This window comes from Ailuropoda melanoleuca, chromosome 15 (assembly GCF_002007445.2).
Source record: "Ailuropoda melanoleuca isolate Jingjing chromosome 15, ASM200744v2, whole genome shotgun sequence".
NCBI lineage: Eukaryota > Metazoa > Chordata > Mammalia > Carnivora > Ursidae > Ailuropoda > Ailuropoda melanoleuca.
The window spans coordinates 67,645,681-67,662,688 of NC_048232.1; positions in this window are offsets into that span (position 1 = coordinate 67,645,681).

The following is a 17,008-nucleotide window of genomic DNA, read 5'->3' on the forward strand; positions in this document are numbered from 1 at the left end:
TTTTTTAAATTGAGAGATAAACTCTATTTTCAAGGTAGGAAAGGGTTCTTTCATTATTAATTCCAAAAGTGAAATGACCTTTAGTTAGTGCTATTTTTATCATTTTGATCTTAAAGTGATAGTCATCTTTTCAACACCTGATCCCTTACAGGTGAGTTTCAGGTGGGTGGCAAAGTCAGTTATCCTCTTCAGCAAATCTTTGTGCGTATGTATGGGAGTGGGGGGTGTAGGTATTTAGACTTCATGGATCTTGTGTTCAACAATATTCTTTTGTACTAAAAATCCCAAATTAACAAATCTGACCTTGTTGAGTGAGTTACATTTGCAGTGGAGGAGAGTACCAGAGAAAGGGATTGACCAATGAGGGAGATGCCATTTGAAAGATAATCCTAAACACAAAAGAGGTAAATTCATATTCATCTTTTTGATACAAGTAGTTGTCTTCCACTGAATGTCTCCCATACTTAAGAATAAAACCAGTAGTCTAGTTGATTATATTCTCCAAAATTTACCTGATTTTTGTGACAGTGTTTTAACCTATTGCCATTAACAAGATACCATAAACTGGGCGGTTGAAGTAAGAGAAATTCTCTTACCATTTTGGAGGTTGGAAGTCTCAGATCAAGCTGTCGGTGTGGTTGGGTTCTGGTGAGAACCCTCTTCCTGGCTTGCAGACAGCTGCCTAATGGCGGTGCGCCCTCTTGGCCTTTTCTCCATGAGTGCATGAAGGGAAAGAAAGAGAGAGCGAACTCTGGTGCTTTCTGATAAGGGCACTAATCCTATCATGAAGGTCCCACCCTGATGACTTCATCCAACCCTAATTACCTCCCAAAGGCCCCATCTTAAAATCCTATTACCCTGGGGGTTAGGACTACCAACATATGAACTGGGTGGGGAGAGAAACACAAATAGTCCGTAACAGATAGTCAAACCAGAGTCTGACTAAACTGTGCATTATGCTCAGTAAGAGCCGTGCCCAGGCTCGTCTTCCCTTTGTATGCCCAAATTCAGGAATCCACCAGAAATCCACATCCTCCATCCCCAAAGCTGCATCTCCACTGGCCCCTCTCAGCCACACCTGCATCCATGCAGAAGGCTCCAGCTTTCTTCCCCTCCTATCGTCCCCATGGAACTGCCAGTTGTCACCCTGGAGGTCAGAAAAGGGGCCGTGTGCATGATCAAAGGGGTGATTATACATTTTGCATCATTCCGGGGAAATATGCCTCCTTATCCTTGTACATTTCTACCATCTGTCTTGTATATATATCTGATCTACTCTCTCTTGTTCATCAAGGACAAGAGTCCACGCTGTTCCTAAAGCCTTAGCAGCTTGAGAACTTGATTATAGTTTACAGGAATAAAGTGCCTTATGACTCACAATGCTTTCATAAACACCAGTTCGCATTACCTGCACTTTTATGAGGTGAAGAGACTCACATTACACAGGCTGACCCTTGCCTGAGGACTGATGTTTAAGTGACAGATTCAGGACCTAACCCCAGCCTTGTGCGCCACGGGTCCAGGCCCCCCATGATGCCAGTTAACCATTACAGAACACCGCCACCATCTCTGCAATTACGGTATAAGAAACTTGTCCAATTATTCTGAGATGCTTTTTTAAACATAAAAACTAGTGCATTTTAATAACTGAAATTATATAAAGGAATGCACAAATACCTATACATATATTTTTTAAAGGATGGAAAACACAAAGTATTCTGTTGACCTCCCACCACATGCTTCTTTCAATCCTGTTCTTTCTCTCCAGCTGCCCCCTGAGGAGGGAACATTTATTTTTTGAGCTCCTCATAGGTTCCCAGCACCAAGCTATACCCCATATGAGAATCATAGGCTATTGTTCAAGGAACTCACTTTGAAACTGAACAAACTTTGATCCCAAACCTGATTGTGCCATTTAGCCATATAACCTTGAGGTTATTAATTTTTCTTTCTGAGGCTCAGCTTCCCCATCTGTTAAGCTGGAATAAAAGCAGCGGCCAGGATGATTGTGGACATTAAATGAGCTAGCTCATGCACTGCACTCAGCACGCTCTGCAATGCAGTAAACATTGCCTGTTGTCATTATTATGATTGCTATTTATTGTTCAAAGATAAACAAGACATAGCTTTCACTTCAGAAGACTCACGATGTAACAGGGAAATGGAGCAGGCTTAAATAATGCCAGTAGAGGCAGATTCCAGGAAGGGAACAGAGCTCAGAGAGACATAGATTTTCTTCTCACAGCTCTCTTCCTACTAATTCCCAAATGTCGTAACTCTCTTGCCTTAAGACTTCGCAAAATCCTGACTGATTTAATCCTCAGTATTTTTTTCCCTGAGAAATGAAAATTCCAATGCATGAAAGTATGTCTGCAGAAATGGTAAGCATATGGAGTAAAAACTCAAAGCAAAAAAAAAAAAAAGTATAACAGTTTAGAACTCCAGCTTGATATAGTGTTGCAATTCACAGCCTTGTCAGTCTGTTTTATAACACCATTGCTCAAATTTGTGACAAAGTCCCAGCCCCAGAATCCTAGAATGAGGAATTTGGCATGGGGTAGACTTGTTTACATTTTCTTCTTCCGAATATTTTCATGTAGAAGTTTCATTTAGAATTTGGTGTTTCTGGTTTAAGCACCCCTGATTACAAACGGGAAGGTAAAAATATCAAATATCAAGGCCAAGTGGGGCAGAGGATAAACTGGGTTGGAGATGATCTATCCAAGCCCCTTCCACTTTTCTCTCGTTTTCAGAGATGTTCACTAAGAGAGATGTAAAGTGAGCACAACTGGTCTACCAGGTGGAGGATTTTTCTTTATTTTTCAAGTACTTCTTGTGGGCCAGGGAATTGTTTCAGGTGCTTCATAATTAATTAACATAATTCATTAACCCTCATAGCAACCCTATGAGGTGGGTGCTTTTTTTTTTTTTAAAGATTTTTTTTTTTTAATTTATTTGACAGAGATAGAGACAGCCAGCTAGAGAGGGAACACAAGCAGGGGGAGTGGGAGAGGAAGAAGCAGGCTCCCAGCAGAAGAGCCTGATGTGGGGCTCGAACCCAGAATGCCAGGATCACGCCCTGAGCTGAAGGCAGACGCTTAACCGCTGTGCCACCCAGGCGCCCCATGGGTGCTTTTGTTATACTCAATTTACAGATAGAGAAATGGAGACGCAAAGAAATTAAGCAATTCACCCTAGGGTTGAAAGGCAGGAAAAAAGATGGAGCTTGGATTATAAACCCAGGTAGGCTCTGGAATCCATATCTTTTTTTTTTTTTTTAAGTTTTTTTTAAAATTTTATTTATTTGACAGAGAGAGATACAGCCAGAGAGAGAGGGAACACAAGCAGGGGGAGTGGGAGAGGAAGAAGCAGGCTCATAGCAGAGAAGCCTGATGTGGGGCTCAATCCCACAACGCCGGGATCACGCCCTGAGCCAAAGGCAGACGCTTAACCGCTGTGCCACCCAGGTGCCCCTGGAATCCATATCTTAACTGCTATGTTAGTATTTATTTGTGGGGTGTGGGAGGTGCTGGTTTTCAACTTTGTGATCATATATCATTTATGAAAGTGGTGATAGAGATACCAACATTGACTGTACATGTGATGTAAGCCTCTTTGGGGCCACCTGCTAATGGAATTTAAAAGCATTAATGTTCCACCTTAGGAATTAAACTTAATTCTTGCACACTGGTTTATAAAGGTCAGGACTCTTCTACCAGGATGCTGATAGGTTTATATCTGTAAATTCTGCAAAAACATAAATTCTAATGAAATAGGTGGTCCTAATTTTTACTAGACTTGTGATTTATGATCTTAAATTATAGTCTTATGGATTTGGGAGGGAGCAGGGAGCATCGAATATTGAACATACGGCTCCTTTTTAAAACAATTTAAATTGGACTTTTATGTAATTTTTCCTTTCTCAAATCCCTTTTTCACACTCAAAATTGCAGAGCCAAATTCTACTTTTAAAACAGATGACAAGTGGACGGATACTACACTTAGGTTTTTTTTTTTTTTTTCTTTTACGTTAGTTAGAGGGGAAAGTGGTCTCGAGTCATTCAATGCCTGCCTTCCTGTGCTCCCATGAAATACTGTGCCTGAATTCAATTCCACAATTAAGAAACTTGACATTCTGTTACATACTGGAAAATATGTCCACTGCCTGGACAGCAACTACCCCTAGTAGGTACTCAATATAATAGTTGACAATGAAAGGTCCCAGAGATTCAAAGATGAATTTGATTCTTCCCTGTCCTCCCGTGGTTTATGATCTAGTAAGAGTCAGCCCTGCAAACTGACATACAATGTGAGATTTTGAGGACAATGTATGCATGTGAGCCCTATATTTGATTACTTGCACGAGTTATATTGAAAATACAAGTCCTTCAGAAAGAACAACTTCAATTGTTATTTTTCTTTCTTAAACTTTATTAGGTTTTTTAAAATGAAAAGTAATATATGATTTTGTAAAAAAAATAATGCACAGATGTATTTATAAAAAGCATGATAATCTCCTGTTCCTTATCTTTAATCTCTGCATCTTGAAGTATTTTTAAGAATAAAAATCAAGGAGCGCCTGGGTAGTGCAGTTGTTAGGCAGCTGCCTTCGGCTCAGGGCGTGATCCCCGCGTTCCGGGATCGAGTCCCACATCGGGCTCCTCCGCTGGGAGCCTGCTTCTTCCTCTCCCACTCCCCCTGCTTGTGTTCCCTCTCTCGCTGGCTGTCTCTCTGTCACATAAATAAATAAAATCTTAAAAAAAAAAAAGAATAAAAATCAAATATTCTTCAATAGATAAGATTTATTTTTTCCTAATAATAAAAGGGGGGTATAATACACATATCACTAGACTTCCATGAAATACTAAATGTATACCTCCAGAGCAATAAATAAATGTAATGTTTAAAAGGCATATGTTGCATACATTGAATATACCATTATGTATTCAATGATAAATTATAGGTAGGTAATCAGGTAAGAGCCTTTATTTTGGTTTTGTTTTCTATTTTTTTTTTGTCTTTAAAACATCACATATATCTATCCTTAGATACAGTGCTGTTTGTTTATTTGTTTGCTCATTTTAATCAGCTTTATTGAAACATAGTTTATGTCCAAAGGAATCCTCCCATTTTAAGTGCACAGTATGTTTTAAGAATCATGTATATAAAATATACATTACCATATAAATACCACAACAAGTGAAATATAGAACATATCCATCACCCTCCAAAAGTTCCTTTATGCCCTTTTGCACCCCTCCCTCTATCCACTGCTCTGCTATTATGGCTACAGTTGGTGCCATTTCTAAAATTCAAATAAATAAAAGCATATTGCTATAGTTTTGTGTATGGCTTCTTCCACTTAGCTTTTAGAAATCTAAACCAACTGTTTTTCAAAAATGTTCTCCTTGGGTCACCTGGGTGGCTCAGTCAGTTAAGCGTCTTTGGCTTGGATCACGATCCCAGGGTTCTGGGATCGAGACCCGCTTTGGTCTTCCTGCTCAACAGAGAGCCTGCTTCCCCCTCTCCTGCTTCCCCTGCTTGTGCACTCTCTCTCTCTCTGTCAAATAAATAAATGAAATCTTTTAAAAAAAAGTTCTCCTAGTCTGTTGGCTTGCCTTTTCATTGTCTTAGAGGTCTTTGACGAGCAGAAGTTTATAATTTTGAAGAAATACAATTTATCTTTTCCTTTATGGTTTGTGCTCTGTGTCTCATCCAACGAATCTTTGCCTAAAACAAAGTCACAAACATCTTTTTTTTTTGAAGACTTTGAGTTTTAGCTTTTATATTTAGATCCATATTTCAAGTTAGTTTTTATGTGTGGTGTGAGGTAAGAGTTGAGTGTTATTTTTTTAATTATATGGTATCCATTTATTACAAAGCAATTTATGAGAAGACTATCTTTCCTGCACTGAATTGCTAAGGCACTTTTGTCAAAAATCAATTAAATAGGTATGCATGTTTCTATTTCTGGACTTTACTTCTGTCCACGTTATACAGTTTTGATTACTGCTGCTTGGTCTTGAATTCAGGCGATGTAAGAGGTCCAGCTTTGCTCTTATACAAGGTTACCTTTACTATTCTAAACCCTTTGCACTTCCATATATTTTGGAACCAATTTCTTCAATTTTATTTAAAAAAGTCCACTGGGGGGTGGGTACCTGAGTGGCTCAGTCAGTTAAGGGGCTGCCTTCTGCTCAGGTCATGATCTCAGGCTCCTGGAATGGAGCCCAGCGTCAGGCTCCCTGCTCAGCGGGGACTTTGCCTCTCCCTCTCCCTCTGCCCCTCCCCCAACTTGTGCTTGCTCTCTCTCTCTCTCTCTCAAGTAAATAAATAAAATCTTTAAAAAAAAAAAGTCCACGGGATTTAATTGGAATTGCATTATATTTGTAGATAGACTTGAAGAGAATTGACATCCTGCTAGTAGTGAGTCTTTCAGTCCATGGGACGCCTCTCCTTTCATTTAGTTCTTTAAATTCTTTTGTTTTAGCAAGATTTTGTAGTTTTTGGTGTGCAAGTCTTGTGCATATTTTGTTAAATTTATCTGAAATTTTATGTTGTTTACACTATTATAAATATATTTAAATTTCAATTTCCAATTGCTTATTGCTTATATAAAAATACACTTGAGTTTTGAATATTAACCTCATATCCTACAAACATATTAAGCTCAATTACCTTTTTTTTTTTTTGTAAATGCCTCAGGATTTTTTATATATAAAGTCATGATTATATGAAAAAGACAGTGTTACTCTTTCTTTTCTAATCTGTATGCATTTTTTTCTTGCCTTATTACTGACTAGAACTTCTAATACAATGTTGAATAGAAGTAGTGAGTGTGGGCATCCTGGTCTTGCACCTAATTGTAGAGAGAAAGCATTCAGTATTTCACCATTAAGTATGACGCTCTCTGTGGGCTTTTTTCATAGATATCTTTTATTAGATTGAAAAAGTCCTTCACAAATCCTTGTTTGTTATGATTTTTAACAAATCATGAATGGTTTTTGAATTTTGTCGGATGATTTTCTTACTATATTGAGACTAAAGCTTTGAAAATTTTTCTTCTTTAAGCTGTTAATATTGTGAATTATTACACTGATTAGTTTCCAAATGTTAAACCTCACCTTAAAAATTCTTGGAGTAAATCTCAGTTAATCATGATATATGATTTTATATATTTTATATAGTGCTGGATTTGATTATATTGGTAGTTTTCTTCTCCAGTAATATCTTTGTCTAGTTTTGATAGCAGGATTGCACGGGCCTCATTAAGTGCATTAAGAACTGTTTCCACCTCTTCTATTTTCTGCAAGAGTATGCAAAAGCGGTATTATTTTTTTCCCTAAACGCTTAACAGAATTCACCAATGAAGCATCTAGACCTGGAGTTTATTTTGTGGGAATGTTTTAAATATGAATATCATTTCTTTAATAGATATTGGGTTATTCTTGTTATCTCTTTTTCTCCTTAGGATAGCTTGCTAGTTTGTCTTTCTCAAGGAATTTTTCTATTTTATGTAAGTTATCAAATTTATTGGCATGAAGTTCTTCATAATTTTTGTTATTCTTTAATATTTATACAATCTGTAGTGATAAACACACTTTAATTCTTGAGGTAATTTACATCTTCTCTGTTTTTCTCTGGATTATTCTAGCTTAAGTTTTATCAATTGCATTGATTTTTTCTAAGAACTAGCTATTGGTTTTGCTTATTTTCCCTATTATTTATCTTATTTCCACTTCATTATTCCACAAATGTTGATAACTGTGTCCTCTGAATTTTGATACTTTGTGTTTTCATTTCCATTTGATTCAAAATATGTTTTACCTTCTCTTGTGATTTTATTTTTTACCAGTTATTTAGAAATGTGGCCTTTAATTTCCAAACATTTAGTGACACTCGTGCTGTTCTTCTATTGTTGATTTCTAATTTAATTAATTTTTGTTGAAGGCTATATTGTATGATTGCAATCCTTTTAAATTTATTACAAAGTTGTTGCTTTATGGTCCAGAGTGAGACATTGCTTTTTTTTGATAGAACTGGTCCTAACGTGCAATTGCTATGTCAAAGAGTATGCTTGTTTTTTGTCTGTAATAGATATTGCCTAATTACTTTCTATAAAAACATAACAATTTATACAGTCATTTTCCCATATTGTCTTTATTGTAAGATCTTATCAAGCTTCTCTATGTTTTCCCATATATTTGGTGAAAAATAGTGTTTTTTGTTTGCTTTGTATCTCCCAGGCAACACATGAGGTTAAGGGATTTCTCGTAAGCATGTTGTCCATTTTTTCTATTAACTTGCTTGTTAATAGCCTTTGTTCAATGCTTAATTCTAAATATATAATTTTTCAAGGATTTTCTTGACCCTTTTGAATTTGGCACTATTGTTCATGGAAATGACACATTTTTACCCTTACTGTTTCTTTTATACAGTGTGTGTATGTAATTTACTGTTTATAGAATGTCTATATTGGGTCAGGTACTTTACATATTTTTTTCTTTAATCCTTAAAACAGCCATCAAAGAACAAATGCATTTACTTATATACCATTAGTTTGGGCCTGGTACTAGTATTTCAGCTTTCAAATTGCTATTAGGGATACTGAACTAATTGTAGTTACTTGTTGAGTCTATGCAGGAAGTGACTTGGAAAGCTGGGTTTGAACCCAGATCTGTCTGTCTCCAAAACCCATGTCCTTATCACTACAACATACAGCCTTCTCTTGAATAAAAAAGAAAATTCCAAGTGCCAATGTTCTTTTTTGTTGCTACTGAATTGTATGCTAATGGAAAATATTGAGCCATTTATATATAAATTCTGAAGTTATTTCGCTAAAGGAGTCATGGAATTCTATAGTCAAGAAATAAGGTCATGCAGTCTCAAACATTCAGAGCCAAATTCTATCCTCCCATCATTTGCTAGAGATCACCTCTAGTCTGTCCTATCCATAGTGTATGCTTTCTCTTTCTGTACATTCAATCTTACTAAATACTATGCCAATCCTTTCCCTCTCATACTAGCTACAGCGTCAGTGGAAAAATTCCAGAGTTATCTATACAAGGTCAAGGTCCAAGAGCCTGGGCTGATTCATGAAACATTCAATCACAGTTCCCACCACAGGCCATGATCTGTGCCCATTTAGAGGAGCCATAGGAGTCAGAGAGTTGAGGAATTGCATTTGGCAGAATGGCAATAAGTAGCCCTTCAAAATGTTTTGCATGCAATCACTATTATCTTAAAATCTGGAAAGAGAGGGAGTGAAAGAGATGCTTTCCCATTATCCTTATTATTTTCATAGAAGCAATTTGTGCTGCTTTGTCATTTCATAACACGATGCATTGCAAATGCATCTAGCCACTGCTATCACTCCTCCATTACATGATGGCTGCTGACCTCCTCTCATCCTGACATCTTTCTACCACATTCCATCCCTTCATTAACATGGACTTAGGAAGATATACTAACAGCCTATCTGGTTGTTTGGGTCTGTTCAGATAATTCATCCTAGTTAAGAGTTATATCTCTCCTCTCATGTTCTTGCTACCAATAGGAGTATTTAATGGTTTTGACTGAAAAAAACTGTCAACTCCATTATTTTTTTTAAATGATTTTTTATTATATTATGTTAGTCACCATACAGTACATCCCTGGATTCCGATGTAAAGTTCGCTGCTCCATTAGTTGCGTATAACACCCAGTGTTCCATGCAATACGCGCCCTCCTTACCACCCAAAGCCAGTCTATCCCATTCCCCCACCCCCCTCCCCGCTGAAGTCCTCAGTTTGTTTCTCATAGTCCATAGTCTCTCATGCTTCATTCCCCCTTCTGATTACCCCCCTTCTTTATCCCTTTCTTCTCCTACCGATCTTCCTAGTTCTTATGTTCCATAGATGAGAGAAATCATATGATAATTGTCTTTCTCTGCTTGACTTATTTCACTTAGCATTATCTCCTTCAGTGCCGTCCATGTTGCAGCAAATGTTGAGAAATCATTCTTTCTTATAGCTGAGTAATATTCCATTGTATATATGGACCACAACTTCTTAATCCAGTCATCTGTTGAGGGGCATCTTGGCTCCTTCCACGATTTAGCTANCGATTTAGCTATTGTGGACAATGCTGCTATGAACATTGGGGTGCATATGGCCCTTCTCTTCATTACATCTGTATCTTTGGGGTAAACACCCAGTAATGCGATGGCTAGGGTAGCTCAATTTCTAACTTTTTAAGGGACCTCCACACTGTTTTCCAGAGTGGCTGTACCAACTTGCATTCCCACCAACAATGTAGGAGGGATCCCCTTTCTCCACATCCTCTCCAACAATTGTTGTTTCTTGCCTTGTCTATCTTTGCCATTCTAACTGGCGTAAGGTGGTATCTCAGTGTGGTTTTGATTTGAATTTCCCTGATGGCTAATGATTTTGAACATTTTTTCATGTGTCTGTTAGCCATTTGTATGTCTTCATTGGAAAAGTGTCTGTTCATATCTTCTGCCCATTTTATGATTTGTTTATTTGTTTCTCGTGTATTGAGTTTGAGAAGTTCTTTGTAGATCTTGGATACCAGTCCTTTATCTGTGGTGTCCTTTGCAAATATATTCTCCCATTCCGTGGGCTGTCTCTTAGTTTTTTTGACTGTTTCCTTGGCTGTGCAGAAGCTCTTTATCCTGATAAAGTCCCATAAGTTCATTTTATCTTTTATTTCTCTTGCCTTTGGAGATGTGTCGTGAAAAAGGTTGCTCTGGCCGATGTCATAGAAGTTGTTGCCTATGTTCTCCTCTAGAATTTTGATGGATTCCTGTCTCACATTGAGGTCTTTCATCCATTTGGAGTTTATTTTTGTGTATGGTGTGAGAGAGTGGTCAAGTTTCATTCTTTTGCATGTAGCTGTCCAATTTTCCCAGCACCATTTATTGAAGAGACTGTCTTTTTTCCACCGGATGTTTTTTCCTGCTTTATCAAAGATTAGTTGCCCAAAGAGCCGAGGGTCCATTTCTGGGTTCTCTATTCTGTTCCATTGGTCGATGTGTCTGTTTTTGTGCCAGTACCATGCTGTCTTTGTGATCACAGCTTTGTAGTACAGCTCGAAATCCGGCATTGTGATGCCCCCAGCTTTGTTTTTCCTTTTCAACAGTTCCTTGGAGATTCGGGGCCTTTTCTGGTTCCATACAAATTTAAGGACTATTTGTTCCAGTTCTTTGAAAAATGTCCTCGGTATTTTGATCGGGATAGCATTGAAAGTGTAGATTGCTCTGGGTAGTATGGACATTTTAACTATGTTAATTCTTCCAATCCATGAGCATGGAATATTTTTCCATCTTTTTATGTCTTCCTCAATATCTTTCAAAAGTGATCTATAGTTTCTAGGATATAGGTCCTTTACGTCTCTGGTTAAGTTAATTCCAAGGTAACGTATGGTTTTTGGTGTTATTGTAAATGGGATGGATTCCCTAATTTCTCTTTCTTCAGTCTCGTTATTCGTGTATAGAAATGCAACTGATTTCTGGGCATTGATTTTGTATCCTGCCACCTTACTGAATTGTTCTATAACTTCTAATAGTTTGGGAGTGGATTCCTTTGGGTTTTCCATATAGAGTATCATGTCATCTGCAAAGAGAGACAGTTTGACTTCTTCTTTGCCGATTTGGATACCTTTGATCCCTTTTTGTCTTCTGATTGCTGTTGCAAGGACTTCTAGTACTATGTTGAATAATAGTGGCGAGAGTGGGCATCCTTGTCGTGTTCCTGATCTTAAGGGAAAGGCTTCCAGCTTTTCCCCATTGAGAATAATGCTTGCAGTAGGCTTTTCATAGATGGCTTTTATGAGATTGAGAAATGTACCCTCTATTCCTACACTCTGAAGGGTTTTAATCAGGAAAGGATGCTGTATTTTGTCAAATGCTTTTTCTGCATCAATTGAGAGGATCATATGGTTCTTGAGTCTTTTCTTGTTGATATGATGTATCACATTGATTGATTTGCGAGTGTTGAACCATGCTTGCATCCCAGGTATGAATCCCACTTGGTCATGATGGATAATCCTTTTAATGTACTGTTGGATTCTATTAGCAAGGATCTTGTTGAGGATTTTGGCATCCATATTCATTAGAGAAATCGGTCTGTAATTCTCCTTTTTGAGGGGGTCTTTGCCTGGTTTGGGGATCAAGGTAATATTAGCCTCATAGAATGAGTTTGGTAGCTTTCCTTCTGTTTCTATTTTTTGAAATAGCTTTAGGAGAATAGGTATTATTTCTTCTTTGAATGTTTGGTAGAATTCCCCAGGAAAACCGTCTGGGCCTGGAGTTTTATTATTTGGAAGGTTGTTTATCACTGACTCAATTTCTTCATAGTTAATTGGCCTATTTAAGAAATCTATTTCTTCCTGTTTCAGTCTTGGTAGTTTATAGGTTTCCAGGAAGGCCTCCATCTCTTCCAGATTGTTTAGTTTTTTGGCATATAGCTGTTGATAAAAGTTTCTAATAATCCTTGCAATTTCAATGGTGCTGGTCGTGACCTCTCCCTTTTCAGTCATAATTTTAATAATCTCAGTCCTTTCTCTTTGTTTTTGGACAAGTTTTGCCAGTGGTCTATCAATTTTATGGATTCTCTCAAAGAACCAGCTTCTAGTCCTGTTGATCTGCTCTACTGTGGTTCTGGTCTCTAATTCATTGATTTCTGCTCTAATCTTGGTCAACTCCTTCCTTGTCAGTGGGTTAGGCCTGTCCCTCTGTTGCTGTTCCAGTTTCTTGAGGTGAGAATATAGAAACTGCATTTTAGATTTTTCTATTCTTTTGAGTGAGGCTTGGATGGCTATGTATTTCCCCCTTAGGACTGCCTTTGCAGTATCCCATAGGTTTTGGACCGTTGTGTATTCATTCTCGTTGGTCTCCATAAATTGTTTAATTTGTTTTTTGATTTCCTGGTTTATCGAGTCATTCTTGAGCAGGATGGTTCTTAGCCTCCAAGTGTTTGAGTTTCTTCCAGGTTTTTCCTTGTGGTTGAGTTCCAATTTCAGAGCGTTGTGGTCTGAGAATATGCAGGGGATAATTTCAATCTTTTGGTATTGGCTGAGACCTGTTTTGTGTCCCAGAGCATGATCTATTCTTGAGAATGTTCCATGGGCATTTGAATAGAATGAGTATTCTTTGGTTCTGGGGTGTAGTGTTCTATATATATCTATGAGGTCCAACTCGTCGAGTATGGCATTCAAAGCCTTTGATTCTTTGCTTAGTTTTTGCCAGGGTGTTCTGTCTATTTCTGATAGTGGGGTGTTGAGGTCCCCTACTATTACTGTGTTCTTATCTATATGTCTCTTTATTTTGGTTAAGAGTTGGCTTGTGTATCTTGCTGCTCCCCTGTTGGGGGCATATATATTAATAATTGTCATATCCACTTGTTGAATACTTCCTTTAAGAATAATATAGTGCCCTTCTGTATCTCTCTCTATGGCCTCTAGTTTAAAATCCAGTCTATCTGATATGAGAATTGCTACTCCAGCTTTCTTTTGAGGTCCATTTGCGTGGAAGATGGTACTCCATCCCCTTACTCTAAGTCTGAATGCATCTTTGGGTTCAAAATGAGTCTCTTGTAGACAGCAAATGGATGGGTCATGTCTTTTTATCCAATCTGCAACCCTGTGGCGTTTTATGGGAGAGTTTAAGCCATTTAGATTGATAGAGATTATTGACAGATATGATTTTAATGATGCCATTTCTCTTTAAAGTCTTTGTATCGGTTGTGACTTGCTGCTCTGTATCACTCTTGGGGCCTTTTTACCTTTATAGAGCCCCCCTTAATATCTCCTGTAGGGCTGGTTTCGTGGTTACGAAATTGGTTAATGATTGGCGATTTTGGAACGTCTTTATTTCTCCATCAATTCTGAATGACAGCTTTGCTGGATAAAGGATCCTTGGCTGCATGTTTTTCTCTGAAAGAGCTTTAAAAATGCCCCCCCAAGCCTTTCTCTCATTCCAGGTCTCTGTAGACAGGTCTGACGTAATCCTGATACCTTTGCCTTGGTACGTGAGAAATTTCTTTGCCCTGGCCGCTTTCAATACTGTATCCTTGGATCTAATATTTGCGAATTGCACTATGACATGCCGTGGCGTAGGTTTGTCCTGGTTGAGCTTGGATGGGGTCCTCTCTGCCTCTTGGACACGAATGCTTGTTTCCCTTGCTAGATTAGGGAAGTTTTCAGCTACAATTTGTTCAAATATCTCTTCTAGACCTCTGTTTTTCTCCACCCCTTCAGGGATGCCGATGATTCTGACATTGGATCGTTTCATAGAGTCAGTAATCTCCCGTAATCTACATTCGTGGGCGTGGATTTTTTTAAGACCAGCTTCTATTTTCGTTTTTTCTTCTACTAACCCATCCTCCAATTCGCTAACGCGTTCCTCTGCCTCGGTGACCCTGGCCGTCAGAGCCTCTAGTTTTGACTGCATTTGGCTCATAGAATTTTTAATTTCTGTCAGATTCGCTCTCATTTCTGCCCTTAGGGATTCTATATTCTCAGCAACGCTTTCTCTGATGCTTTTTTCAAGTTTACTCATCATCTTGACCATTGTTGCTCTGAATTCCATTTCTGATAATTGGGATACATCCATATGTATTAATTCTGTGGCCGAGGCCAATTCTGTGGCAGAGGCCACAGACTCATTATCTTTTCTTTGCTGGGGGGACTTCTCCTTCTCATCATTCTGATGAGGAGAGATTGGGGGGTTGTCCAGAGCCCAAATTATTGACTGGGACCCAGGCCGTGCGCCCTTGTTTTATAGAGATCTTAGGGATGTGGGCTTCTTCCTTAAAGAGTTTATTTATTTATTTGAGAGAGAGAGAGACAGTCAGCAAGAAAGGGAACCCAAGCAGAGGAGTGGGAGAGGAAGAAGCAGGCTCCCGGTGGAGAAGCCCGATGANAAGAGAGATTGCAGGGTTGTCCAGAGCCCAAGTGTTGACTGGGACCCAGGCCGTGCGCCCTTGTTTTATAGAGATCTTAGGGATGTGGGCTTCTTCCTTAAAGAGTTTATTTATTTATTTGAGAGAGAGAGAGACAGTCAGCAAGAAAGGGAACCCAAGCAGAGGAGTGGGAGAGGAAGAAGCAGGTTCCCGGTGGAGAAGCCCGATGAAGGACTCCTTACGGAGCGTTGTCATCACGCCCTAGTCTGAAGACAGGCGCTTAATGACTGCGCCACTCAGGCGCCCTGGGTTGTGGGCTTCTTGATTTTTCAGCCTGCCTTCTGGGGGAGGGGCCTGCCTGCAGGTACTCAGAAAACCCTGTTTGGGTAGAGTCTCTGTGTCCCTTGCGAGGGGGGATGGGGATGGGCACCCTGTGAGCCGGTATTTCCGGGCTTTNAATACTCAGGCAACCCTGTTTGGGTAGAGTCTCCGTGTCCCCTGCGAGGGGGCATGGGGATGGGCACCCTGTGAGCCAGTATTTCTGGGCTTTTGTTCTCTGGCGGCTTTCCCTGGCGGTTTGCTGTGCCTCTTCTGAGAGCCAGAGTAGCAGCGGCTGAAATTCAGCCTCTGTCATGAACGGAGGGATTGCGGCCCGTTCTCCACTGATATTCTGGCCACTTCAACTCTGTTTTTGTTGGTGCTGCTCAATCCTGCAGCATCCCGGGCTGTGCGCCCCACACCCGGCGTCCCAGCCCCACTTCCAGGGCCGGCGCGTCTCTGTCCTTTGTGTTTCTAACCCCGCCAGCCGCCAGCCGCCCCGCGCGCTCCCGAGCTCCCGAGCTCCCTGTTTCAGTATGGTTCGCCTGTGCTCTGGAGCTCCAGTTTTCAGTCTGGTCACGCTTGCACTCCTGAGCTCTCGGTTTCACTCTAGTTCGAGTGTGCAGTCGGGAGCTCCTGTTTTCAGTTTGGACACGGGCGTTCCCACGCTCACTGTCTCAGTCCGCTATCTTGTGGGTGCTGGTCTGAGAGTCCAGCCCGCTCCCCAGCATAAGGGGCTATTGCTTCCCGGCGCCTGAGCGCAGACGCTCCCTCCCCCTTCCCTTTATTTTCCTATATCTGTGCTCAGATTCACAGCTCCCCGCTTCGTACCTCAATACTCAGCACTGGAGATGTTCATTTGTAGAGATCCAGATGTATCTTCCTGTGTCTCAGGCTGATTCTGTGGGTGTTCAGAATGGTCTGGTAGATATCCAGCTCGACTTGGACCAGCTGAGAAAGGGTTGCCTACTCCTCCTCCATCTTTTCTCCTCCTTGAAGAAAAGTGGTTGCCTTTCTGTTCATAGAGTTTCTGCTACTCTTTTCTTCATTCTCCAGTTGCATTCATAGGAATTCGGAATGGTTTGGTAGCTCTCTTGCTGAATTCCTCGGCAACTCCATTATTCTTGGCTCTACAGAGTAAACAAAATAGCATGGCTTGGCCCTGTTAACATCTGTTGAGTGACAAAAACCAGACTCTTAAGTGCTTAATTGTAAATCCATGCCAGGCACTGTTCTAGGCTCTAGGACACAGCAGTGATCAAAACAGAAAAAAAAAAATCCCTACTCTAATGTAGCTTATATTCTATAGGGAAATAAATGTGTCCATTAAAAAAATATGGCTCCCAGCTCTGTCACCTACAAGCTGTAGTGTTTGTAAATTACTTAAACTGGAAGTTACATCAACTCTCATCTTCCTCGGCAGGGGAGTGATTATAGCTAGGATAGTTTTAAAGGTAAAGAGATAATATAAAGTGTTTTACCACAGGGCCTAGCATATAATAATCCCTTTACATAAGTGGGATATTATTATTATTATCATTATTATATTTCTATTCACCCTTATTTTCAGTGACCTTATTTATACACATTATTTTAAAAAGTGCATTTTAATACTCTTAACTTAACCAGCCAGATATCCACAGTCTCATTTTCTGTATTATATCTGACAAAATTCTAACCATATCACCCCATATTATCTCTGCTCAACCACACTGTATTTTCTTTATTTTGTTTAAATCCCTATTAAGTTAAAATGGATCACAGATGTCCTCCCAAACCCAATTTGTTCA